The 27,079-nt window shown below is 48.0% G+C and overlaps 1 protein-coding gene across 1 annotated transcript in view; it reads right to left on the bottom strand.

Moving 5' to 3' along the window:
* Nucleotides 1-26,860, bottom strand: part of CORO1C (coronin 1C) — a 125,072-nt gene extending 98,212 nt beyond the window's left edge. The window contains exon 1 of the mRNA XM_030939249.1: nt 26,843-26,860. The gene's annotated coding sequence lies outside the window, so the exon portion shown is untranslated. The remainder of the gene's footprint in view (nt 1-26,842) is intronic.
* Between the last annotated feature and the right edge of the window lie 219 nt (nt 26,861-27,079).

Genomic DNA, 27,079 nt, shown 5'->3' with positions numbered 1-27,079 from the left:
GTAGCTGGGGCTACAGGCATGCACAATCACACCCCACTAATTTTTAAATTTTTTGTAGAGACAGGGTCTTGCTATGTTACCTAGGCTGGTCTCAAACTCCTGGCCTCCAACCTCTACCTTCCAAAGTGCTGGGATAATAGGCATGAGCCACTACATCCAGCCAGGACAGCATTTTTTAAGTGCTGAAAGAAAGAACCATCAACCCAGAATACAATATCCAGTGAAAATATTCTTCACTAGTGAAGAGGAAATCAAGACATTCTCACATGAAGGAAAAGTAAGAGAATTTGTCACCAGTAGACCTTCCCTAAAAGAATGGAAAGAGAGGCCGGGGACAGTGGCTCACGCCTGTAATCCTAGCACTTTGGGAGGCCAAGGCCGGTGGATCACAAAGTCAGGAGTCGGAGACCAGCTTGGCCAATATGGTGAAACCCCGTCTCTACTAAAAACATAAAAATTGGCTGGGCATGGTGGCGTGTGCCTGTAATCTCAGCTACTTGGGAGGCTGAGGCAGGAGAATCACTTGAACCTGAGAGGCAGAGGTTGTGATGAGCTGAGATTGCACCACTGCACTCCAGCCTGGACAACAGAGCAAGACTCTGCCAAAAAAAAAAAAAAAAAAAAGAATGGAAGGAGGAAGTTCTCTAAACAGAAAGGAAATGATAGAAGAAGGAACCTTGGAACATTAGGAGGGAAGAAAGAACATGGTCATCTGAAGTGTGAGTAAATACAGACTTTCCTTCCCTTCCTGAGTTTTCTAAGTTATGACTGATGGTTAGAGTAAAAATTATAACACTAATCTGGTTCTAAATGTATGTAGAGGAAATATTTAAGACAATTATATTACAAACAGAAGCGTGTAAGAAAACATAAGGGAGATAAGACTCTATACCTGAACTGGTAAAATGATAACACCAGTAGTCTATGAAGATAGATAGATGATTGATTGATTGATAGATAGATAGATAGATAGATAGATAGATAGATAGATAGATAGATAGATACGTAGAGAGAGAGAATAAACATCAGATCTGATACTGATGACTTTCTACTTTTTTACATTTGTTTCAGTCATGTTTGCAATTGGTTGCTGAAGCATTTCTCTGATTGCTTTAAAAACATTGTCAGCTAATTCTAACATCCCTATCATCTTTGCTTTGGCATCCATTGATTGTCTTGTTTTATTCAGTTTCAGATCTTCCTGGTTCTCTGTATGAGTTATTTTCAATCAAAACCTGGACATTTTAAGTATTATGTTATGAAACTCTGGATATCATTTAAACCTTTTTCTTTTTTTGAGATGCAGTCTTGCTCTGTCACTCAGGCCAGAGTGCAGTGGCATGATCATAGCTCACTGTAATCTTGAACTCCTGGGCTCAAGGGATCCTCCTATAAGCCTCCTGAGTAGCTAGGACTACAGGTACCACCATACCTGGCTTAAAAAAAAAATTTTTTTTTGAGATGGAGTCTTGCTCTGTCACCCACCCAAGCTGGAGTGCAATGGTGTGATCTCAGCTCACCGCAACCTCCACCTCTCAGGTTCCAGTGATTCACCTGCCTCAACCTCCTGAGTAGCTGGGATTACAGGCACGCATCACCATGCCCAGCTTATTTTTGTATTTTTAGTAGAGACTGGGTTTTCCCATGTTGGCCAGGCTGGTCTCGAACTCCTGACCTCAGGTGATCTGCCCGCCTTGGCCTCCCAAAGTGCTGGGATTATAGGCGTGAGCCACTGCGCCTGGTCTAAAAAATTTTTTTATAGAGACAGGGTCTCGCTATGTTGCCCAGGCCAGTCTCAAACTCCTGGCCTCAAGCAATCTTCCCATCTTGGCCTCCATACATCTTCCATCCATTTTATATGGTGCTACTTGACACCACTACAGTGGAGTCGGGGGCAGGAGTTCCTCCCCATTAATGCCAGGAGGGGTGGAAGTTCCCCAATCAGCCTCTGATGAAAGCTGATGGGCTGGGTGGGAGGACTTCTCTTATTTCTGGGTGGAAGTGGGATTTCTGGTTCACTACCTGCTCTGCTGATACCTTCCTGGCTGGAAGAGGTAGAAGTGCCTCACTAGTGTTCCCCATGTGTCTTCCTTTGACACTATGGGAAGGTGTTCTCAGGCAGTGGTAACAGTCCCGATACTCCTTGCTGCCTCACCTGACAGCACTTGATAGGGGAGAGGGAGCAGCACATCGTTACTGTCAGATGGGAGTGGAAATGCACACTCCTCATGTGATGACCACTGGCACCACAGGGAGAGGCCTCATGACCACCTGGTGCGAATGGAAGCCCCACTCCCTACTCTGCCTTCTCTATTGCCACCTCATGGCATTGTGGGAGCATCCATGAGGAAATGCAGGTTGCACACTTGGCTCAGGGCCCACCATAGGCTGGGCGCTGAGTCCATGCATGGTAGCCATGATGGTTTGAGCTAATGCCAGAAGCCCTGGTATGATGACCAGTCCTGCCATTTCCTGGCTTTGTGATCTTGGTCAAGTTATGCCACCTCTTTGAGTCTCTGTTTCCTCATCTTTTCAGTGCAGAGAAATGATGCTCATCTGAGATATATGGAGATTATGTCTGTGAGAGCACCTGCCACTGATCCTTAACACAGATAAATACTACAGTCGAGCTGGTACTTATTAAGCATTTACTGCCCACCAGGCCAGTGATACCAAAATGTATCCAGGCATTAACTCAATGAAATGGTTTTTTTAATCCCCATTTTACAGAGGAAGAAACTGAGGCTCAGAGAGCTAAAGCCTCTTGCTCATGGCCACACTACTGGCCCCACTGCACTGAGTCTACTTCTTGATAGGGTGTGCCACATTTTCCATGTCTAAGAATAAGAGGAACCACTACAAGCTTAAGAAGATCTGATTCACCAGAGAAAACCTCTGGCTCAGGGATCTACACAGCTCCTACTCTGATTAAATATAAAAAATCAGCCAGGCGGTCGGGCGCAGTGGCTCACGCCTGTAATCCCAGCCCTTCGGGAGGCCTAGGCAGGCGGATCACGAGGTCAAGAAATCAAGACCATCCTAGCCAACATGGTGAAACTAAAATACAAAAATACAAAAAATACAAAAATACAAAAAAAAAAAAAAAAATTAGCTGGGCGTGGTGGCGCATGCCTGCAATCCTAGCTACCCAGAAGGCTGAGGCAGGAGAATCGCTTGAACCTAGCAGGTGGAGGTTGCAGTGAGCCAAGACTGCACCACTGCACTCCAGCCTGAAGACAGAGCAAGACTCCATCTCAAAAAAAAAAAAAAAAAAAAAAAAAAAAAAAAAAAAATTGGCCAGACGAGGTGGCTCACGCCTGTAATCCTAGCACTTTGGGAGGATCACTTGAACCCAGGAGTTTGCGACCAGCCTGGACAATATAGTGAGACCCCATCTCTAACAAAAAAATGCATAAAATAGAAACATAAGATGTTAATACAGAGGAAACTGGGTGTGGGGGTATATGGAAACCCTGTACTATTTTGCAACTTTTCTGTAAATCAAAGTCTATCCTAAAATAAAAGTTTCCTTAAAAATACAGTGCCTGACCATCCTGGCTAACACGGTGAAACCCCGTCTCTACTAAAAATACAAAAAAAAACTAGCCGGGCGAGGTGGTGGGCGCCTGTAGTCCCAGCTACTGGGGAGGCTGAGGCAGGAGAATGGCATAAACCCCGGAGGCGGAGCTTGCAGTGAGCTGAGATCCGGCCACTGCACTCCAGTCTGGGCGACAGAGCGAGACTCCGCCTCAAAAAATAAATAAATAAAAAATAAAAAAATAAAAATACAGTGCCTGACAGCAACTCAGGAGGCTGAGGCAAGAGAATTGCTTGAACCTGGGAGGCAGAGGTTGCAGTGAGCCAAGATCACGCCATTGCACTCCAGCCTTGGTGACAAGAATGAAACTTCATCTCAAAAAAGAAAAAAAAAAAAAGAAAAATACAGTGTCTGGGCTGGGTACAGTGGCTCATGCCTGTAATCCCAGCACTTTGGGAGGCTGAGGTGGGAGGATTACTTGAGCCCTTCGCAATATATCTTTGCAGCTCTTTTCATCAAGAGACAAAATCTGTTTCCCAGTGCTTGAATCTCGACTGGCCTTCTAAATTGCTTTGGCCAATAGGATGCAACAGAAATAACTGTTCTGGCATTTCTAGGCTTAGGCCTCAAGAGATCTTGAACATTTCCACTTGCTCCCCTGGAACCCTGATGCTGCCATGTTTGAACAAGCCCAGGCAACTTTACTGGAAGAAGAGAAGCATCAACTCCAACACGAGTGAGGTTATCCTAGACCAGCCAACCCCCATCAACCACAAACATACGCAAGCCCTGCAGAGACCCACTGAGCCCAATCCAAATCAACCAAACCTCCCAGCCTGCTTTCACCTTGTGAATAAATAATAAATACTTATTATTTCAAGTCACTGAATTTGGGGGAGGTTTGTTACACAGTGAGAGCTACCTGATACAAACCCAAAGATATCAGAAAAGGTGTTCTATTTAGACCCAATAATTTCACTCCAGAAATGTATCCTAAAGTAATTCTCATGATCACATACGCGATAGAGTCAATTCTCATTATTCGTGGTACTTTTTCTACAAAGTCACCAAGAATACTGAATTACCAAATACTAAACCATTGCTCCTAGGGGAAATACATGGTCAGGGGCCTGCAAGCTTTTGGTAACAACATTTTAGTCAACCAATCAGTATATAACCTATTTTTATGCGTGTTTCTGTTTAAAGACACCCCCCGCTTTTTTTATTTTTTTGACAGGGTCTCACTCTGTCGCCCAGACTGGAATGCAGTGGAGCAATCACGGCTCACTGCAGCCTCAACCTCTCCCAGTTCAGGTGATCCTCCCACCTCAACCTCCTGAGTAGCCTGGACTAGAGGCATGCACCACCGTGCCCTGCTAGTTCTGTTTTTGGTAGAGACGGGGTTTTGCCACATTGCCCAGGCTGGTCTTAAACTCCTGGGCTCAAGTGATCCTCCCACCTTTATCTCCCAAAATCCTAGGATTACAGGCATGAGCCACCACGCCTGGCCATATAAAGTATTGTTGATTAATATATATTGTGGGGCCAGGCACGATGGCTCACATCTGTAATCCCAGCACTTTGGGAGGCCGAGATGGGCAGATCACCTGAGGTTGGGAGTTCAAGACCAGTCTGACCAACATGGAGAAACCCCGCCTCTACTAAAAATTAGCCGGGCTTGGTGGCGCATGCCTATAATCCCAGTTACTCGGGAGGCTAAGGCAAGAGAATTGCTTGAACCCGGGAGGCAGAGGTTGCGGTGAGCTGAGATCATGTGATTACACTCCAGCCTGGGCAACAAGAGGGAAACTCCATCTCAAAAAAAAAAAAAATAATATATATATATATATATATATATATATATATATATATCTTCAATTCATTCACATCAAACTCACAGCCAATACCATAATACCTCATGTTTGAATGAAGTGTATCTAACACATGTATTTTCCCCATAAGGCACATTGCAGCCTTCTTGTGCTTAGGGATACTAGATAGACAGTACTTTAGCACTACACTTGGGGATCGCTTTAAACAGAAAAGTCATACCAAAAAAGCACACAAACGTTAAATATGTGGCAGTAAACATACTATGAAAATGTATGCCATGGTCCGAAAGTTTGTGTTCCACCCAAATTCATACACTGAAATCCTCAATCAGCCAGGCACGGTGGCTCATGCCCGTAATCCCAGCGCTTTGGGAGACCAGGGCAGGAGGAAGGCCTGAGCCCAGGAGTTCCAGACCAGCCCTGGCAACATAGTGAGACGTCATCTCTACAAAAAATACAAATATTAGCCAGGCTTGGGGGTGCACAGCTGTAGTCCCAGCTACTTGGGAGGCTGAGGTGGGAGGATTGCTTGAGCCTGGGAGGTTGAGGCTACAGTGAGTCGTGATTGTGCCACCATACTCCAGCCTGGGTGACAGATCAAGACCCTGTCTCAAAAACAAAAACAAACAAACAAAAAAATACCACAAAGTTTGGGTTCATGCAAATATGGAGGCTGAGAAGTGCCACAATCTGCCATCTGCAAACTGGAGACACAGAGAGGCCAGTGGTATAGTTTAGAGGTCTGAGAACCAGAGGCCCAATGGTGGAGATTCCAGTCCAGGTCTGAAGGCCTGAGACTCTGGAGCTCCAAGGGCAGGAGAAGACTGACGTCCCAGCTCAAACAGGCAGAGGGAAAGCGCATCCAACCTTTCTCAGCCTTTTTATTCTCCTCAGGCCCTCAGTGGGTTGGATGATCCATATTGGAGAGGGCCACCTGCTTTACTCAGTCCACTGATTCAAATGTTAATCTCTTCTGAACACACTTTCCCAAGCACACCAGAAATAATGTGTAATGAGATATGTGGGCATCCTGTGGCCCAGTTACGGTGACACATAAAATTAACCATCACTGGCCTGGTACGGTGGCTCACACCTGTAATCCCCACACTTTGGGAAGCCGAGGTGGGTGGATCACCTGAGGTCAGGAGTTCAAGACCAGCCTGGCCACATGACGAAACCCCATCTCTACCAAAAATACAAAAATTAGCCGGGTGTGGTGGCACCCACCTATACTCCCAGCTACTCAGGAGGCTGAGACAGGAGAATTATTATTTGAACCCAGGAGATGGAGGTTGCAGTGACCTAAGATTGTGCCACTGCACTCTATTCTGGGCAACAGAGGGAGACTCCGTCTCAAAAAAAAAAAAAAAAAAAAAAAAAAATCACAATGGGTAAGTTTCTTTTTCACGTTTCCTGTTCTGTATTTTCTAATTTTTCTGCAAAGTATATTTAATCATTGGAAATCAGAAAAGTTATTGTCTTTTTTGTTTTTAAATTTTTTGTTTGTTTGTTTGAGATAGAGCCTCACTCTGTCACCCAGGCTGGTTGCAGCTCACTGCAACCTCTGCTTCCCGGGTTCAAACAATTTTCCTGCCTCAGCCTCCTGAGTAGCTGGGACTACAGGCGTGCAACACCATGGCCAGCTAATTTTTGTATTTCTAGTGAAGATGGAGAATTTTTGCCACATTGGCCAGGCTGGTCTCAAACTCCTGACCTCCCTCCTCAGCCTCCCAAAGTGCTGGGATTACAGGCATGAGCCACCATGTCTGGCCAAGTTATGTCTTTTTTAAGAGAGAAAGGAATTCTGTAAATTCAAGGTATTGTATCAAGATCCTGAGCCCAATGTCACCCCTTGACAAGCTCAGTAGAACTCCAGCTGGAAAAATTTCCAGATAATGCTCTCGTGCAGATTTTTCAAAACTTAAGTATGAATCTTGGCACAAAATGTGCTCGCTCATCCACATAAATCTCATTACTGAGGCAATAAACCTTGCAATTGCTTGTGCTGTCTGCAAAGGCAAGAGCTGCAGTATCCAAAGCCCAGCCTGGCCAAGCTCCCCTCACTAATCAAATATTCAGCCTCACAGGAAAAGAGAATTACTGCTAATTAATAACAACAAAGGATTAGGCCAGTGGTTCTCAACCCAGGACAACTTTACTCCCCACCTCCCCCCAGGGGACATTTGGCAGTGTCTGGAGACAGTATTTGAGTGTTGTTGACTAGGAGGTGCTCCTAGTATCCAGTGGATAGATCCCAGGAATGCTGCTGAACATCTTACAATGCATGGGACAGTCCCCACCCCGCCCCACAGCAAAGAAGTATTAGTCCCCAAATGTCAATAGGAGTGAGGTTGAGAAACCCTGGCTGTTCGGACAGAAGGAGGCTTATTAGTTCTTCCTGGGCTAAGAGCTTTACAGGAAAGATCTCATTTAATCCTCACAGCAATTCTAGGGTATAGGGCCTATTATCATGCACATTTTACAGAAAAGGAAACTGAGGCTAAGAATCCCACACCATTTCTAGGCTGGGCGCGGTGGCTCATGCCTGTAATCCCAGCACTTTGGGAGGCCAAGGCAGGTGGATCACCTGAGGTCAGGAGTTTGAGACCAGCTTGGCCAACATGGAGAAACCCCGTCTCTACTAAAAATACAAAAATTAGCTGGGTGTGGTGGTGGGCACCTGTAATCCCAACTACTTAGGAGGCTGAGGCAGGAGAATTTCTTGAACTGGTGAGGCAGAGGTTGCAGTAAACCGAGATCGCGCCACTGCACTCCAGTCTGGGTGACAGCGAGACTCTGTCTCAAAATAATAATAATAATAAGAAGAAGAAGAGGGTATTTCTGACTTCAGGACTTGCACTGTGCTCTCCTCCATGCCCAAATTGTTGAGTTATTGCTCTGTTGTTGTTTTGTTGTTTTGAGATAAGGTCTCAGTCTGTCACCCAGCCTGGAGTGGAGTGCAGTGGTGCGATCAAGGCTCACTGCAGCTTCAAACTCCTAGGCTCAAGCAGTCCTCTTGCCTCAGCCTCCTGAGGAGCTTGGAGTGCAGCCACACACCACCATACCCGGTGAATTTTTGTATTTTTTGTAGAGACAGAGGTCTCACTGTGTTGGCCAGGCTGGTCCCAAGCTCCTAAGCTCAAGCAATCCTCCTACCTCGGCCTCTCAAAGTGCTGGGATTACAGGCATAAGCCACCATACCTGGCCTGTTTTTTTTTTTTTTTGAGACGGAGTCTCGCTCTGTGGCCCAGGCTGGAGTGCAGTGGCCGAATCTCAGCTCACTGCAAGCTCCGCCTCCCGGGTTTACGCCATTCTCCTGCCTCAGCCTCCCGAGTAACTGGGACTACAGGCGCCCACCACCTCGCCCGGCTAGTTTTTTGTATTTTTTTTTTTAGTAGAGACGGGTTTTCACCATGTTAGCCAGGATGGTCTCGATTTCCTGACCTTGTGATCCGCCCGTCTCGGCCTCCCAAAGTGCTGGGATTACAGGCTTGAGCCACCGCGCCCGGCCGCCTGTTGTTTTTAATTATGGAAAATTTCAGGTATAAACAAAAGTAGAGAAACCAATTGAACAAGCCCACATGGTCCCTCTCCCAGCTTCAGAGCTGCAGGCAGAACTTCAAGCACAACGTGCTTCCCTGCAATCAAGAATCCCTGAACAAGCCAAGATGAATCACACCAGGCCTGGGCCCTTGGGAACACATGAGCTCCTCCAGGTGGCTGGAAATGCGTTCCCTTTTCCTTTACAGGTTTTGATCATATCCCCCATCAGCTGTTGCCTTTCCCAGCAGAAAAGTTAGATGTAAGATCATCTGTTCTCTCCCTACATTAAGTGTCCTTTTCTGAGAGGTGAGAAAATAGTTTTCTCCCTAAGGAAAGCTGAGATGGGGAGAACATATGCTCAGAAACGGATAATCTTGCCACCAAAATTGTTAGTAGCAGGGAGGAGCTAGTATTTGCAATGTGGGGTGCAAAGCAGCTCCCTCCACGTCTGCCTGCATACATAAATCCTTATGGAAATAGGTGGCAATTTCTTTTATTCAAACAAATGCTCTCTAGTTTCTGCTTTGTTCGAGGCTCAACTGTGCTCAATCCTGGAATACAGATGACAGGCAAAACAGTCAGCTGGCTTCTTTCAAATGAAGTCAGGCCTTCATGAGGGATGGAGAAACTGGGCTTGCATCCCAGATAGGGGCTCCTATTAATCCCTATTAATGTTGGAACTGAATTGCATGTGCTGGGAAGCAGCAGAAGGGATTGCTGTGAACACGAACTTTGGAATTAGACAGCTCTGGGTTCCAAGTCCAGCTCTCCCACTAATTAGCTGTGTGACCCTGGGTAAGTCATTCAACCTCTCTGAACCACATTTCTTTGCCTGGAAAGTGAGGACTGTTCATGCAACATGTTGGAGCCCCTATTATGTTCCAATTAATATTTGCTATTATTTTTATTTTATTCTACTTTTTTAAGATGGAGTCTCGATCTATTGTCCAGGCTGGAGTGCAGTGGCATGATCTTGGCTCACTGCAACCTCTATGTCCTGGGTTCAATGATTCTCATGGCTCAGCCTCCTGAGTAGCTGGGATTACAGGCGTGCACCATCACACCTGGCTAATTTTTCTTTCTTTTTCTTTGTTTTGAGACGGAGTTTCACTGTTGTTGCCCAGGCTGGAGTGCAATGGCACGATCTCAGCTCAATGCAAACTCTGCCTCCTGGGTTCAAGTGATTCTCCTGACTCAGCCTCCTGAGTAGCTGGATTACAGGTACCTGCCACCACACCAGGCTAATTTTTGTATTTTTAGTAGAGACAGGGTTTCACCATGTTGGCTAGGCTGGTCTCGAACTCCTGACCCAGGTGATCTACCTGCCTCGGCCTCACAAAGTGCTGGGATCACAGGTGTGAGACACCATGCCTGCTCCTGGCTAATTTTTGTATTTTTAGTTGAAACGAGGTTTCGCCACGTTGACCAGCTGGTCTTGAACTCCCGACCCTCAAGTGATCCTCCCACTTTGGCCTCCCAAAGTGCTGGGATTACAGGCATGAGCCACCGCGCCCAGCCAAATGTTTGCTTATATTTTGTGACTACTCAGAACCCTACCATTTTTCATTTGTTCTTCCCAAAATCTCTGCCTGGGACACTGTGGTCAATTGCAAAAATAGCTATAAATTATTCTCCTGCATGGAGCCCTGTGGTGTTGCCTTCTACCCTGACTCTGGCCTTGACCACGGGCCATACCTTGGCCAAAGGGATATCAGTGAATGTGACACAAACAGGGGCTTAAAAAGAGCTTGCATATGGAGCTTGGTCTCTCTTGCTGCACTTGAATCCCAGCCACCAATTGAAGAAGCTCAGGCTGTTCTGCTGGAGAATGAGAGTCCCAAGGCCCAGGCATACCCCATCATCCCAGCCCACAGCTGTCAACCACCAGACATGTGAGGGAGGCCACCCTAGGCCAGGCATACCCCGTCACCCCAGCCCGCAGCTGTCAACCACCAGACATGTGAGGTAGGCCACCCTAGACTGTTAGACATTAGCTGACCTTCCAGCTGGCACACTCACAGCCAAACCAGACCCCAGAATGGTGAGCTACATAAATGCTATTGTTTTAAGCCACAAACACCTGGGGATGGTTTGTTAGACAGCAATAGATAACAAATACAAATACGTAATCTTCCCACTTTAGGGATGAAGAAACTGAGGCTCATAGAGGCTTGGCCAAGACCACAGAGCCAACACTCAATGTCTTTCCCTCTACCATGCAGTGGGTTCCCTTCTGCCATCTCCAGCTGCCTGAAGCAGGGCCCAGCATGAATGAGGCAGCTGGAAGAGTGAGAGCTGTGCTCACCCCCTCAGCCCAGTGGCCCCCTGGGAGACCCGGGCTGTGACCTTGGCCTCATTACCGCATGGGACCTGTAATCAGATGCTTAGAAGGTCTGCAGAGATCCACCCAGTCTGGATCATGGGGTAGAGACCCACATGGCAAGCTGGAGGATGTAGCCTCTTTGAGATCACACCATTCACTGGGGGACTCTTAAGGGTTCATCATGCTCCACTGGGTCCTGGCCATCTGCTCTGTCCATTTGATGGCCAGCAAAGGGGGCTACAGATGTATGACCTTTCTAAAATATGTATGAATAAAAAAACACTTTCCTTAGACAAGACAGAATAAGAATAGCAAAAATACCCAGCAGCTCCCTTTACCGAGCATGCCCTGCGTTGGAGACACTTAGGTCACCACTGTACACACATTGTCCTTTTTATCCTCCCCCAAATCCCATTGGGTGGAATATAAAGCTGCAGAGACAGCCAGACACGGTGGCTCACACCTGTAATCCCGGCACTTTGGGAGGCTGAGGCGGGCGGATCACCTGAGCTCAGGAGTTTGAGACCAGCCTGCCAACATAGCGAAACCCCATCTTCACTAAAAATAAGAAACAATTGGCTGGGTGTGGTGGTGCACGCCTGTAATCCCAGCTACTATGGAGGGTGAGGCACGAGAATCGCTTGAATCTGGGAGGCGGAGGTTGCAGTAAGCCAAGATGGTGTCACTGCACTCCAGCCTGGGAGACAGAGCAAGACTCTCTCTCTCAAAAAAATAAAAAATAAAGTAGCAGAGTTAAAAGTAAAGAGCACTGCTTGAGAACTCAGGCTGCCTGGGTTTAACTCCTGGCTTGGCTATTTACCAGCAAGTGATCTGACTTCCCTGTGCCACATCTTTCTCATCTGTAAAATGGGGATATAACCATAGTACCTAGTTCATGGGGCTATTATGAAGAGTAAGGAAGCTAGTGAATGTGAATTACTTGCTGGGCATGGTGGCTCACACCTGTAATCCCAGCACTTTGGGAGGCTAAGGCAGGCAGATCACCTGAGGTTGGGAGTTTGCAACCAGCCTGACCAACATGGAGAAACCCCATCTCTACTAAAAATACAAAATGAGCCAGGCGTGGTGGAGCATGCCTGTAATCCCAGCTAATCGGGAGGGTGAGGCAGGAGAATTGCTTGAACCTGGAAGGCAGAGGTTGCGGTGAGCCGAGATTGTGCCATTGCACTCCAGCCTGGGCAACAAGAGCAAAACTCTGTCTCAAAAAAAAAAAAAAAAAAAAAAAGGTGAATTACTTAAAACAAGATCTGGCATACAGCTGACCCTCAGTGCATGCTAGCTGTCATCATTAACATGACTTTACAGATGAGGACACTGAGGCTCAAAGAGGTGACTTCATTGATGAATTTCACTTAGCTAAGTCAGTGGTAGAGCTGAATTTTGCACCCTGGTCTGACAGATACTTTTTTTTTTTTTTTAAAGAGATGGGGTCTCGCTATATTGCCCAGACTACAGAGAAGTGGTTATTCCCAGGTACAATCACAGCACACTGCAGCCTCAAACTCCGGGCTCAAGCAACTTTCCTGCCTCACCCTCCTCAGTAGCTGGGACTATAGGTGTCTACCACTGCACCTGTCTCATTTGGTCTGACAGGCTCTTTATTTTGTTTTGTTTTTATTTTTTAGAGGTGGGATCTCGCTGTGTTGCACAGGCTGGTCTCAAACTCCTTGCCTCAAGCAGTCCTCCCACCTCGGCCTCCCCAAGTGTTGGGATTACAGGCGTGAGCCACCACGCCCAGCCCTTTACATGGGTTTTAAGGCCGGAATGTGATTTCTGAGAAATCAGTCTGCAATCCATTTGTATAGCCAGGACCTTAAAGAGGAAGTCCTCATTTGACTTTAGTGCAGGAACTCTGGCCTGCAGAGACAGGATCCTGTGCCGTGGACAGATAGTCCTGGAACTTCCAGAAGCCATGGGCAGATCATGAGGTCAGGAGATTGAGACCATCCTGGCCAACATGGTGAAACCCCATCTCTACTAAAAATACAAAAATTAGCCGGGTCTGGTGATAGGCGCCTGTAGTCCCAGCTACTCAGGAGGCTGAGGCAGAAGAACCACTTGAATCCGGGAGGCAGAGGTTGCAATGAGCCAAGATCGCACCACTGCACTCCATCCTGGCAACAGAGTGAGACTCTGTCTCAAAACAAAACAAAACAGAAACCTATGTAAAGACTTTTGCTACTATATTTATCACACTTTATTGCAATTATTTGCTCTTCTGATTGTCTTTCCTACTAATGCAAATGCTACCTGTGTGCTAAGCATCCGTATATATACATTGCCCCATCTAAACTGCACAAACACCCAGCAAGGTACACTGATTAGACCTACTCTACAGATCAAGAAACTGAGGCTTAGAGTGGTGAAGGCATTTGATCCCCAGAATGCAGCTGGAGTTCAAAGATGGGTCTAATTTTGTCACATGAGCCCATCCAGCACACCACGGGACATTTTCCTGCTAACAGTAATAAACTCAGCAGTTGTTAAACACATGCCACGTGCTAGGCCAGGTACTAAGTGTTTCACATGCATAGCTCATGTTTCCTCAAAACATCTCAAATAGATAAAGACAATTATTCCCTCCTTTAAAAAGAGGCTGGGCATGGTGGCTCATCCCTGTAATCCCAGCACTTTGGGAGGCCAAGGCAGGACGATTGTGTGAGCTAAGGAGTTCAAGACCAGCCTGGGTAACATAGCAAGACCTTGTCTCTATTTAAAATTTTAAAATTTAAAAAATTAGTTGTGTGTGTTGGTACATGCCTATAGTCTCAGCTACTTGGGAGGCTGAGGCAGGAGCATCACTTGAACTGGAGAGATGAAGGCTGCAGTGAGCTGTGATTGTACTACTGCCCTCCAGCCTAGGCAACAGAACGAGATCCTGTCTCAAAACACTACCACCACCACAACCTCCCACCCCACCCCCATCCACACACACACACACACACACACACACACACACACACACACACTAAAACTGGTTGGGCACAATGGCTCTTGTGTAGTCTCAGCACTTTGGGAGGCCAAGGCAGGCAGATTGCTTGAGCTCTGGAGTTCAAGACTTGCCTGGGTAACATGGCAGGAACCCATCTCTACAAAAAAAAAAAAAAAAAAAAAAAAAAATTAGCCGGGCATGGTGGTGTGAGCCTGTAGTCCCAGCTACATGGAAGGCTGAGGTGGGAGGATCATCTGAGCTCGGGAGGTCGAGGCTGCAGTGAGCCGTGATCATGCCACTACACTCCAGCCTGGATGAAAGATGAGACCCTGTCTCAAAAATAAAAAATAGGCCAGGCGCGGTGGCTCAAGCCTGTAATCCCAGCACTTTGGGAGGCCGAGATGGGCGGATCACAAGGTCAGGAGATCGAGACCATCCTGGCTAACCCGGTGAAACCCCGTCTCTACTAAAAAATACAAAAAAATAAAAAAATAGGCCGAGACGGGCGGATCACGAGGTCAGGAGATCGAGACGATCCTGGCTAACATGGTGAAACCCCGTCTCTACTAAAAAAATACAAAAAACTAGCCGGGCGAGGTGGCGGGAGCCTGTAGTCCCAGCTACTCGGGAGACTGAGGCAGGAGAATGGCGTAAAAACCCAGGAGGCGGAGCTTGCAGTGAGCTGAGATCCAGCCACTGCACTCCAGCCTGGGCGACAGAGCGAGACTCCGTCTCAAAATAAATAAATAAATAAATAAAAAATAATAAATAAATAAATAAATAAATAAAATAAAAAAATAAAAAATACGCCAGGCGTGGTGGCTCACGCCTGTAATCCCAGCACTTTGGGAGGCTGAGGCGGGCAGATCACAAGGTCAGGAGATCAAGACCATCCTGGCTAACACAGTGAAACCCCGTCTCTACTAAAAATACAAAAAAAAAAAAAAATAGCCAGGTATGGTGGCAGGCGCCTGTAGTCCCAGCTACTCGGGAGGCTGAGGCAGGAGAATGGCGTGAACCCAGGAGGCGGAGGTTGCAGTGAGTCGAGATCACGCCACTGCACTCCAGCCTGGTTGACAGAGCAAGACTCCATCTTAAAATATAATAATAATAATAATATATATATATAGAGAGAGAGAGAGAGAGAAACTAAGGCTCAGAGAGGTCCAGGAATCTATCCAGGGTCACACAGCTTTTAGAAGATGCCGCTGGGATTTTTTTTTTTTTTTTTTTTTTGAGACGGAATCTTGCTCTGTCACCCAGGCTGGAGTGCAGTGGCGTGATCTCGGCTCACTGCAACCTCCACCTCTACCTCTCGGGTTCAAGTGAATCTCGTGCTTCAGCCTCCCAAGTAGCTGGGATTACAGGTGCACATCATCACCTCACGCAGCTGGGATTTGAACCTACTTCAAACTACAACATCTGTGGACTTTTTACTCCATTTACTGCCTCTCTGAACAACCTCAAGTGCAGGGACGACCATGATTTCCATTCATCTGAATTTTCCCAAAGCCCAACAGGTTCACCAGGTATGAAATATTTACTGGGCATATTAGTGATGTAAGGAATGCAGCCCTGGATATGTCTCTACGTGCCCATGCAGGTCCCCTGGGTCTGCACATCAAATGGGGCATCTGTTCAGTACATGAGCCATGAAAACGGAAGCTGACTTCCTCATTATAACCCTTATCCTGGTTGTATGGCCTCTGACGAAGAATTACTTCTTCCTTCCTTTCTTTCTTTTTTGTTTGAAACGCGGTCTCACTCTGTTGCCCAGGCTGGAGTCCAATAGCGTGATCTTGGTTCACTGCAGCCTCTGCCTCCCAAGTTCAAGCAATTCTCCCACCTCAGCCTCCCCAACAGCTGGGATTACAGTCGCACACCACCACACCCAGCTAATTTTTGTATTTTTTTTTTTTTTTTTGAGATGGAATCTCACTCTGTTGCCCAGGCTGGAGTGCAGTGGCGTGATTTAGCTCACTGCAACCTCCACCTCCCCAGTTCAAGTGATTCTCCTGCCTCAGCCTCCTGAGTATCTGGGATTACAGGTGCGCACCACCACACCTGGCTAATTTTTGTATTTTTAATAGAGACAGGGGCCTCACCATGCTGGTCAGGCTGGTCTCGAACTCCTAACCTCATGATTTGCCCATCTTGGCCTCCCAAAGTGCTGGGATTACAGGGGTGAGCCACCGTGCCTGGTCTTAATTTTTGTATTTTTAGTAGAGACAGGATTTCACCATCTTGGCAAGGCTGGCCTCGAACTCTTGACCTCAGGTGATCTGCCTGCCTCAGCCTCCCAAAAGTGCTGGGATTACAAGTGTGAGCCACCATGCTCGGCTGAACTATTATTTAACAAGCCAGCTGTTTTCTGTTTTTTGGTTTTTTTCAGAGATAGGGTCTTGATATGTTGCCCAGGATGGTCTCAAATTCCCGGGCTCAAGCCATCCTCCCACCTCAACCTCCCAAAGTGCCTGGGTTGCAGGTGTGAGCCACCACGCCTGGCCCAAGCCAACTGTTTGTGCTTACACTCCTTTAAAAGCTTTTGAGGATCCAGAGAAAGCAAAGAGCAATTAACTTATAACAGGCTGAGCTTTCTCTGCTGCCCAGCTTTGGCTATTAGATGGTTCGGCTGGGCACAAGTAACAAACTGTGAACATTCTGCCCTGGAAGCTTCACGGCCACAAATAAAAAAACAAATCTTTCTACGGGAATGGTGAGGAAAGGGCTGTTGGTCACACATGGGGCTTTGAGAACACATCCCCCATCCCCAGAGCTGACAGGAACTCCTATCAGGAGACCACCTTAGATCATGCAGGCCAATTACATGTCAGTACAAGAACTGACAATCTTGCCAGGTGCAGCAGCTCAAGGCTGTAAGCCCAACACTTTGGGAGGCCAAGGTGGGAGAATCACTTGAGCCCATGACGTTGAGGCTGCAGTGAGCCGTGCTCACGCCACTGCACTCCACCACGGGTGACAGAGCAAGACCCTGCCTCAAATACAACAATGACAACACAAAAAGAGAAAACAAAAAATAACTGACAATCTGGTGATATGAAAAGAGAAGTGGCCAGGCATGGTGGCTCACACCTGTAATCCCAGCACTTTGGGAGGTCGAGGTGGGCAGATTGCTTGAGTCCAGGAGTTTGAGACCAGCCTGTGCAACATGGTGAAACCTGTCTCTACTAAAAATACAAAAAGCTAGCCAGGCATGATGGTACATGGCTGTAGTCCCAGCTACTCAGGAGGTTAACATGGGCGAATCACCTGAGTCTGGGAGTTAGAGGCTGCGGTGAGCTGAGATTGCACCACTGCACTCCAGCCTGGGCAACCAGAGTGAGAGTCTATCTAAAAAGAAACAAAGGAAAATAAAAGGGAACTAAAAATGGCATTCTAGATCATGAGTCTTAAGAATGCTCTGGTCTTTGATCTAGTATTATTAGCTCCACTGCTATGGAACAAATCACTCAGAACATATTGGCCTAAAACACCAAAGTCATTGATTACCTCTTATCTCCTGTGTGTTAGGAATTTGGGAGCAGCCTAGCTGTGTGGGTCTGGCTGAAGGTCTCTCATGAGTCTGCAATCGGATGAAGGCTTGACTGAGATCCCACGTCCACTTCCAAGGCAGTTCACCCACATGGCTGACAAGCCAGTGCTGGCTGTTGGCAGGAAGCCTCAGCTCCTTGTCAGGTGGGCGTCTCCACAGGCTGTTGGGGTGTCCTCAGCATAGCAGCTGGCTTCTCACAGATTGAGCGATTCAAGAAACTCAAGGGAGAAGCTGCAATGCCTTTAATGACCCAACCTTGAAAGTCACACAGGGTCACTCCTGCTATATTCTTTTTTTTTTTTTTTTTTGAGACGCAGTTTCAATCTTGCCCAGGCTGGAGTGCAATGGCACGATCTTGGCTCACTGCAACCTCCGCCTCCCAGGTTCAAGCAATTCTCCTGCCTCAGCCTCCTGAGTAGCTGGGATTACAGGCATGTGCCACCACACCCGGCTAATTTTGTATTTTTAGGAGAGATGGGGGTTTCTCCATGTTGGTCAGGCTGGTCTTGAACTCCCGACCTCAGGTGATCCACCCACCTCAGCCTCCCAAAGTGTTGGGATTACAGGTATGAGCCACTGTGCCTGGCCACTTCTACCATATTCTATTGTCTACTCGGGCTAGCCCCGATTCAGGGTGGAAGGCGACTGCACGGGGGCAGTGTCTTAGTCATTTGTAGCTGCCATAACAGAATATTGCAGGCTGGATGGTTTAAACAACAGCAATTTATTGCTCTCAGCTTTGGAAGCTGGAAGTTTGAGATCAAGGTGCCAGCATGGTTGGGTTCTGGTGAGGGACCTCCTCCTGGTGTACAGATGGCCGCCTTCTCATTGTGTCCTCACATGGTGGAGAGAGTGAGCTCTGGTCTCTTCACCTTCTTACAAGGGCACTCATTCCATCATGGGGACTCTATGCTCATTACCTCATCAAACCCAATTACCTCCAAATCCACCATATGAGGGGTTAGGGCTTCAATGAGAAGAGACACAAGCATTTGGTGCATAGCAGGCCTGAGAACGATAAGATGTGGGTTGTTGGGGCCATCTTGGAGGTACATTGCCAGTTCTGAGAATCCGGCCTAAGGATGGACGGCAGGTGCTACCAATGTTTTAGGCACAAAGATGTTCATTACAGCATTATTTGTAATAGTAAGAAATTTGAGATATCTATATAAGATTGGCTAACTGCAGCACAGTCATGCAATGGAATAATGGGTATATACGCAGATGCGCAGATAAAGAACCGGGAAGACATCACCACACTGTGAGCAATGATTACTTCTGTGGCTGGGCATGCAGCTGCGTAGTATATATAGAAAACTGAGGCTCACGGAGTCCCAGTGTGGGACCAAATGCAGGAAGGAAAGAAGTAGGTTCTTATTAATAAATCTATTCTGCCTGAGTTGCATTCTCCTTAGCTCCCTAGACAATGGAAGCTGGGGGGCCGGGTGCAGTGGCCCACACCTGTAATCCCAGCACTTTGGGAGGCCGAGGTGGCTGGATCACTTGATGTCAGGAGTTCAAGATCAGCCTGACCAACATGGTAAAGCCCCGTGTCTACTAAAAATACAAAAATTAGCTGGACATGGTGGCTCATGTCTGTAATCCCAGCTACTCAGGAGGCTGAGGCAGGAGAATTGCTTGAACCTAGGAGGCGGAGGTTGCAGTGAGTCAAGATCACACCACTGCATTCCAGCCTGGGTGACAAAGAAAGACTATAGCAGCGAGAAAGAAAGAAAGAAAGGAAGAAAGAAAGAAAGAAAGAAAGAAAGAGAGAGAGAAGAGAGAGAGAGAGAGGAGAGAGAGAGACGAGAGAGAGGAGAGAGAGAGAAAGAAAGAAAGAAAGAAAGAAAGAAAGAAAGAAGAACAGACAGATAAAGAAAGAACAAGCCGGGAGGGATGTCTGGTAGGTATGTATGTAGAGCAGAACTAAACGAAAATAACCAAAAGAACTACTAACTAATCCCTACCTAGCATACCTCACTCCATCCCTCCCCCCCTAAATACAGCACGACCTCGCCTTCTAGGCATCTTGAGTCGTTACTTCCCTTCCTTATGCCGTCTTTGCCCGTGCCGTCTTCTTCCCTCCTTACTTCGTAAGGAAGGAAGGAAGGAAGGAAAGGAAATGGAAGCTGGGCACTTTGGCTTCTGAATACCCACATAACTAAAACATCCCTTTAGCAAAACTGTCTTTTCAAATCAGAGGCTTAGCAGCCACCAATGGGATTTGATTCTAAGCAACAGCCTGTCCAGCTAGATGCCAGGGATTGACTCTCATCCACCTTTCTAATCCTTTCTGTCACCTACGCTGATTAGGACACTGAGCACTCCAGACAAGGAAAGACCATGGGAGGCCAGGCACGGTGGCTCACACCTGTAATCCTAGCACTTTGGGAGCCCGAGGCAGGTGGATCACGAGGTCAGGAGATCAAGACCATCCTGGCCAATATGGTGAAACCCGTCTCTACCAAAAATACAAAAATTAGCTGGGCATGGTGGCAGGCGCCTGTAATCCCAGCTACTCGGGAGGAGGCTGAGGCAGGAGAATTGCTTGAACCTGGCAGGCAGAGGTTGCAGTGAGCCGAGATCACGCCTTTGCACTCCAGCCTGGGCAACAGAGCGAGACTCCGCTGAAAGAAAGAAGGGAGGAAAGGAAAGAAGGAAAGAAGGAAGGAAGGAAGGGAGGGAGGGAGCGGAGGGGCCATGGGCTACCCCTTCTCCTGTTGATGATAAACAGGCATTCATCCTCTTCCTTCTTCCCCTCCCCTAGTTCAGTGGGAAATCACCAGTCATTTTTCTTGACCTCAACACATTCATGATCCAGGGATTGCAAAGAAAAGGAGACCATTTCTGGAAGAAATCTGTGGCTCTGTCTGTCCCTGTTTCCCTAAGGCTCCTAAGTTTCAAAAAGCTTTTTGCAGATGAAAATACAGGTTTGTCTCCCCTCCCCTCCCCTCCCTTCCCTTCCTTTCCTTTCTTATCTTTTTTTTTCCTATCTTTCTTTCTTAGATGGAGTCTCACTCTGTTGTCCAGGCTGGAGTGCAGTGGTAGGATCTCAGCTCACTGCAACCTCTACCTCCCAGGTTCAAGTGATTCTCTCTCGTGCCTCAGCCTCCTGAGTACCTGGGATTACAGGTGCCTGCCACCACGCCTGGCTAAGTTTTGTATTTTTAGTAGAGACAGGGTTTCACTATGTTGGTCAGGCTGGCCTCAAACTCCTGACCTCCAGTGATCCGCCTGCCTTGGCCTCCCAAAGTGCTGGGATTACAGACGTGAGCCATTGCAGTTGGCTGAAAATACAGGTTTCTTCCAGCCAGACTGCTGCAGTCCCTGCAGACCCAATGGCATCCTTTTCTGGGGTTTAGGACAATTATATCCCTAAGGAAGAAGAGGCTGATCAGCTGATAGAATGGGACGCTAACTTTTCCCCCACCTCAGTCAGCAAGCCAGATGTGACAGAGTAACAAGCCTTTCTGCTATGATTTTAACACTAATAAAGTAGTTTGACAGATGGGCACAAGCTGTGGTGACAAGCAGACCCTGCTTTGACTTCCATCTCTGCCAAAGATGTACTGTGTGGCCCTGAGCAAGTCACTTCACCTCTCTGTGCCTCCGTTGCTAACCTTAAAAAAGAAAGAGTAACACAGCCTAGCTCTCTCATGGTTGCTGCAAGAGTTACTGAGATCACATTTAAATACTTAGCAAGGTACGTAACCTAATAAGAGCATTAAAAATAGTTGCCATAATTATTATATTATTGCAAATTCAGAAGACGTCCTATTTGGGGAAGGAGATGATGGCAGGATGTAAATGCTGTAACTGAGAGTACCGCAGTGCTGTGAGCGACTCCCCTTGCTCCTGCTCTCTGGCTAAATTATTTCCGCTTGGGAATTTTGCTGCTTCAATTTTTTTATCACTTCGTGGTTTTGTTTTTGTTTTTATTTTGTTTTGTTTTGTTTTTTGACATGGAGTCTTGCTCTGTCGCCCAGGCTGGAGTGCAGTGGCATGATCTCGGCTCCCTGCAACCTCCGCCTCCCGGGTTCAAGCAATTCTCCTGTCTCAGCCTCCTGAGTAGCTGGGATTACAGGCGTGCACCACCACACCTGGCTAATTTTTGTATTTTTGGTAGAGATGGGGTTTCACCTTGTTGACCAGGCTGATCTCAAAGCCCTGACCTCAAGTGATCCACCCACCTTGGCCTCCTAAAGTGCTGGGATTACAGGCATGAGCCACTGCGCCCAGTCACTTTGTGGTTTGTTTATCCAGAAAGGAGGAAAAAGCTGGGTGTGGTGGCTCACACCTGTAATCCCAGCACTTTGGGAGGCTGAGGTGGGCAGATCACTCGAGGTCACGGGTTCGAGGCCAGCCTGGCCAACATGGCAAAACCCCTCTCTATTGAAAATACAAAAAAAAAAAAAAAAATTAGCCAGGCATGGTGGCACATGCCTATAATCTCAGCCACTCGAGAGGCTGAGGCAGGAGAATCACTCGAGCCCGGAAGGCAGAGGTTGCAGTGAGCAGAGATCACACCACTGTACTCCAGCCTGGACAATAGAGCAAGAGTCTGTCTGAAAACAACAAAACACAAAACAACAACAACAGCAAAACAGAATGGAGGAAAAGCATGGGGACTAACCTGGGAGCAGAGCCTAAGGAACCAGATTCAAAACCAGATCCTGCTGGCCTGGATGAAGTCTTTGTGCACATTAGGAAAAACTGCCCAGTGTGACTGTGGGGAAACTGCTGAGCCACCCTGGGCCTCAGTTTCTTCATCTCTGAAATGGGGATAAATAAGAAGACTCCCTCACTGGGATGGTCAGAAGATCGCTGTACGAACTGGTGCACACTCTCAAGCATACTGGGTTTTTGTTGGTTGGTTGGTTGGTTGTTTTTTTTCTATTTGAGATAGAGTCTCACTCTGTTGCCCAGGCTGGAGTGTAGTGGCATGATCATGGCTAACTGCTGCCTGGACCTTCTGGGTTCAAGCGATCCTCCTGCCTCAGCCTCCTGAGTAGTTGGGACTGCAGGCACGATGCCTTTGTATTTTCTGTGGAGAAGTGGTTTCACCCTGTTGCTCAGGCTGGTCTCGAATTCCTGGACTCAAGTGATCCTCCCACTATGGCTTCCCAAAGTACTGACATTACAGGTGTGAGCCACCTCAGCCTACAAGCATGTTACAAATACCATTTATGAACTGGTCTTTCCCTTAGGCAACACCACCAATACACACACGTTTTCTCTTAACCTGTGAACAAGGTCAGATCTTTTCCATCTCAAGGGAAAAATTATCTCCCCTAACCTTGCATTGACCTTCAGTACCAGTCTTAACTCCTTCACCAACAAACTTTTCAAGAGTCGTAGCCCACTCACTGCCTCCTCCTCTTCGCTTCTGCTTTAGCTCCTGCTCTCTCCCCACCCTGAATCTTCTCTTTCCAAGGTCACCGACAAATTCCTAGGGCTGGATCCAGGGCCTCCCAGTCCGGGTTTACAGGCCTGACCCGGCACTGCTCTCTGCTGCCTTTCCTCTTTCTCCCTCTGGCCACCTCTCCAATGTTCGTGTCCCCAGAGCCCTCTCCCTGCTCCTTCTATGTGCAGTTTCATCCTCTCCTAGGCAGGCCCATGCATTCCCAAATCCGCCGGGCCCATACCTCCAGGGCCGAGCAGCCAGTGGCCTCCCAGACATCTCCACGTGGCAGTTCCACAGGCCCCTCAGGTGGGAGCTTATCCCCGTCCTGACACTTGACTTCCCTCCTGGGTTCCCATCTCAGGAAACACCCCACTGTCCACTCAGCTGCCCAAGCCAGACCGAGGTGCTTCCCTCATCGTTCACCAGTCACCAAGGCCCACCAATTTAGGCCGGGCGCGGTGGCTCACGCCTGTAATCCCAGCACTTTGGGAGGCCAAGGTGGGTGGATCATGAGGTCAAGAGATCGAGACCATCCTGGCCAACATGGTGAAACCCCATCTCTACTAAAAATACAAAAATTAGCTGTGCACGGTGGTGCATGCCTGTAGTCCCAGCTACTCGGGAGGTTGAGGCAGGAGAATTGCTTGAACCCGGGAGGCTGAGGTTGCAGTGAGCTGAGATCGCTCCACTGCACTCCAGCCTGGTGACAGAGTGAGGCTCCATCTCAAAAAACAAACAACAATAACAACAACAACAAAATATTTAGCCTTCTGAAGTTCTCCTGCCATCATCCTCTCACCTCCATCCCCCCATCCCACTCTAATCCAGGCCATTCATCCATTCAGTGGTCCCTCATTGTGCACCTGCTGTATTCCAGGGACCATGGGAGACACTGGGCACGTACATCTCTCCCTGAATCCTTGGAACCCATTCTCACTGGTCTCACAAAACACTTCCCACCCAGAACCCTGTGTGAACTCTAGCACTGTGCTGTCTACAGAACTTTCTGCAATGCTGGAAATGTTCTCTATCTGTGCTGTCCAATAGGGTAGCCACAGGTAGCCATTGAGCACTTAAAACAGGGCACGTGTGACAAAGGAACAGAATTTCTCATTTAGTTTTATTTAAATTAATTTATTTAATTAACTGTTTTAATATTTGATTTATTTAAATTAATTTAATTTTAATTTATTTAACTAGTGGCTGCCATATGGGACAGTGCAGCTCTAGAGGGAAAAGCTGACCACACCTCTTTGCAGTAGCTGGGACTGCAGGTGTGCGCCACGATGCCTTTGTATTTTCTGTAGAGAAGTGGTTTCACCCTGTTGCTCAGGCTGGTCTCGAATTCCTGGACTCAAGTGATCTTCCCACTTGAGGATGGTACAGGTTCGCGCCATCATGCCCAGCTAATTTTTTTTTTCTATTTTTAGTAGAGATGGGGTTTCACTTTGGTTCCCCAGAGCCCTCAGGGTCAAGTCCAGTGATCTACAAGGCTTCGCATGGTCTGCCCACCTGTGACACTGGCTGCTTAGAGTTTGTAGAAGCTGGGGCGCTCACCTCTACCTCCAGGCCTTTGCACCAGTTCTTTTTTTTTTTTTTTTTTTTTTTTTTTGAGACTGAGTCTTGCTCTGTCTCCCAGGCTAGAGTGCAGTGGCGCAATCTCAGCTCACTGCAACCTCCACCTCCCGGGTTCAAGCATTTCTCATGCCTCAGCCTCACGAGTAACTGGGATTACAGACACCTGCCACCACGCTCGGCTAATTTTTGTACTTTTAATAGAGACGGGGTTTCGCCATGTTGGCCAGGCTGGTCTTGAACTCCTGCACCTCAAGTGATCTGCCTGCCTCAGCCTCCCAAAGCGCTGGGATACAAGCATGAGGTGAGCCACCGCACCTGACCCACCAGTTCTTCTTCTTTGAGTCTCGCTCTGTCACCAGGCTGGAGTGCAGTGGCATGATCTCTGCTCACTACAACCTCTGCTTCCCAGGTCCAAGCGATTCTCCTGCCTCAGCCTCCCGAGTAGCTGGGACTATGGGCTCGCACCACCATGCCCAGCTAATTTTTTTTTTTTTTCTATTTTTAGTAGAGATGGGGTTTCACCATTGGCCAGGATGATCTCAATCTCTTGACCTTGTGATCCGCCCGCCTCTGCCTCCCAAAGTGCTGGGATTACAGGCATGAGCCACCGCACCCAGCCTGGCCCATCAGTTCTTTACTCAGGTAGGAACACTTCCACACCCAACTCCCCACACAACCCCCATTTCTTCCCCTCACTCTTTCTTTTTTTTTTTTTTTTTTTTGAGATGGAGTCTCGCTCTGTCGCCCAGGCTGGAGTGCAGTGGCCGGATCTTAGCTCACTGCAAGCTCCGCTTCCCGGGTTTAAGCCATTCTCCTGCCTCAGCCTCCGGGTAGGTGGGACTACAGGCCCCCTACAGGTAGGTGGGACTAGCCACCACGCCCGGCTAGTTTTTTGTATTTTTTTAGTAGAGACGGGGTTTCACCGTGTTAGCCAGGATGGTCTCAATCTCCTGACCTCGTGATCCGCCCGTCTCGGCCTCCCAAAGTGCTGGGATTACAGGCTTGAGCCACCGCGCCCGGCCTCCCCTCACTCTTTCATACCCAATTCAGGGGTCCCTGTTGGACTTCTGTGATGGGGGCCCTACTCCATTCCATTTGGAAGCTTTGGGTCATGGCATGAGGCTGCACCAGTGATACCCTGTTCACATCAGCTGAGAGGTGTTCCCCAGGCATCCCCAAGGATCCTGCAGGGCAGTGGCCTCAGAGAGCTGAGGGGTGGCACCAACAAGAGCGAGGGTCCCTGGCCATTCCTGCTGAGAATCCAGCCTGTGTGGCTTTCATGGAGACAATCTGCATTATTAGTGGAAAAAGCACAGGGCTTTGAAGTCAGACAGGCCTAGAAGGAGGGTGAAGGTTCAAACCCCATTTCTGCAACTTGAACCCACTCACTATGAGCTCAGTTTTTTCTTTTCTTTTCTCTCTTTTTTTTTTTGAGACAAGAGTCTCGCTCTGTCACCCAGGCTGGAGTCCAATGGCGCAATCTCGGCTCACTGCAACCTCCACCTCCCAGGTTCAAGCGATTCTCCTAGCCTCCAGAGTAGCTGGAATTACAGGTGCTTGCCACCATGCCTGGCTAATGTTTGTATTTTTAGCAGAGATGGAGTTTCACCATGTTGGCCAGGCTAATCACAAACTCCCAACCTCAAGTGATCTGCCCACCTTGGCCTCCCAAAGTGCTGGGATTGCAGGCATGAGCCATCATGCCCAACCTCAGTTTTCATTTCTATAAAATAGGGTAACAGCATTTCCCAGAGAGGGTTTTTGTAAGAATTAGATATTGTAACCCTAGAAGTAGCTCCGTAGCTATTTTTTGGGGGGAAAGGGAAAAGATTTATATGGCCCAGATGCTCTTCTTATAATCCCACAGGTGGAGCCCTCCTCCCACATAAATGAGGTCTTGTCTTCAGTTTTAAGAGTGAAAAACCAAAGTCCAATCCCTTTATCTCTGGTGGCAGAGATAAAGAAACTGAGGGTCAGAGAGGGCCAGGAGTTTTCCAGAAACCACAGGGCAAGTGGACAGCAATACTGAGAATGCAGACCCACAGATGCCCTCAGGGATAACTGTGCCTAGAATCTGTGGGTCCAATGGAGGGAAGAAAGCCCCCCAGTGGCGCTCACCTTTTCCTGTGGGGTTTTCTGCCTTCTTCCTGTTGGACCTTGGGACTGGCTGGTCCCCTCTAGGGGAATCGGAGGCAAAGGCGCCTCCCGGAGTCCCCTGGGAGGCGCTCTGGAGCCTGTGCACCTGGAGACCCGCAGACACGCAGGGCCCGCAGCCGGGACCCTCGGAGCTGGAGAGCTCCAGGAGGTGCAGGCAGCGCGCCACCTCCTCCAGACGATACACGACGGGCCGTCGCA

The sequence above is a fragment of the Rhinopithecus roxellana genome, chromosome 10 (genome assembly GCF_007565055.1).
Source record: "Rhinopithecus roxellana isolate Shanxi Qingling chromosome 10, ASM756505v1, whole genome shotgun sequence".
Taxonomy (NCBI): domain Eukaryota; kingdom Metazoa; phylum Chordata; class Mammalia; order Primates; family Cercopithecidae; genus Rhinopithecus; species Rhinopithecus roxellana.
Note: the sequence above shows the minus strand (reverse complement) of the source record. Positions and strands in the feature narration are given on the sequence as shown.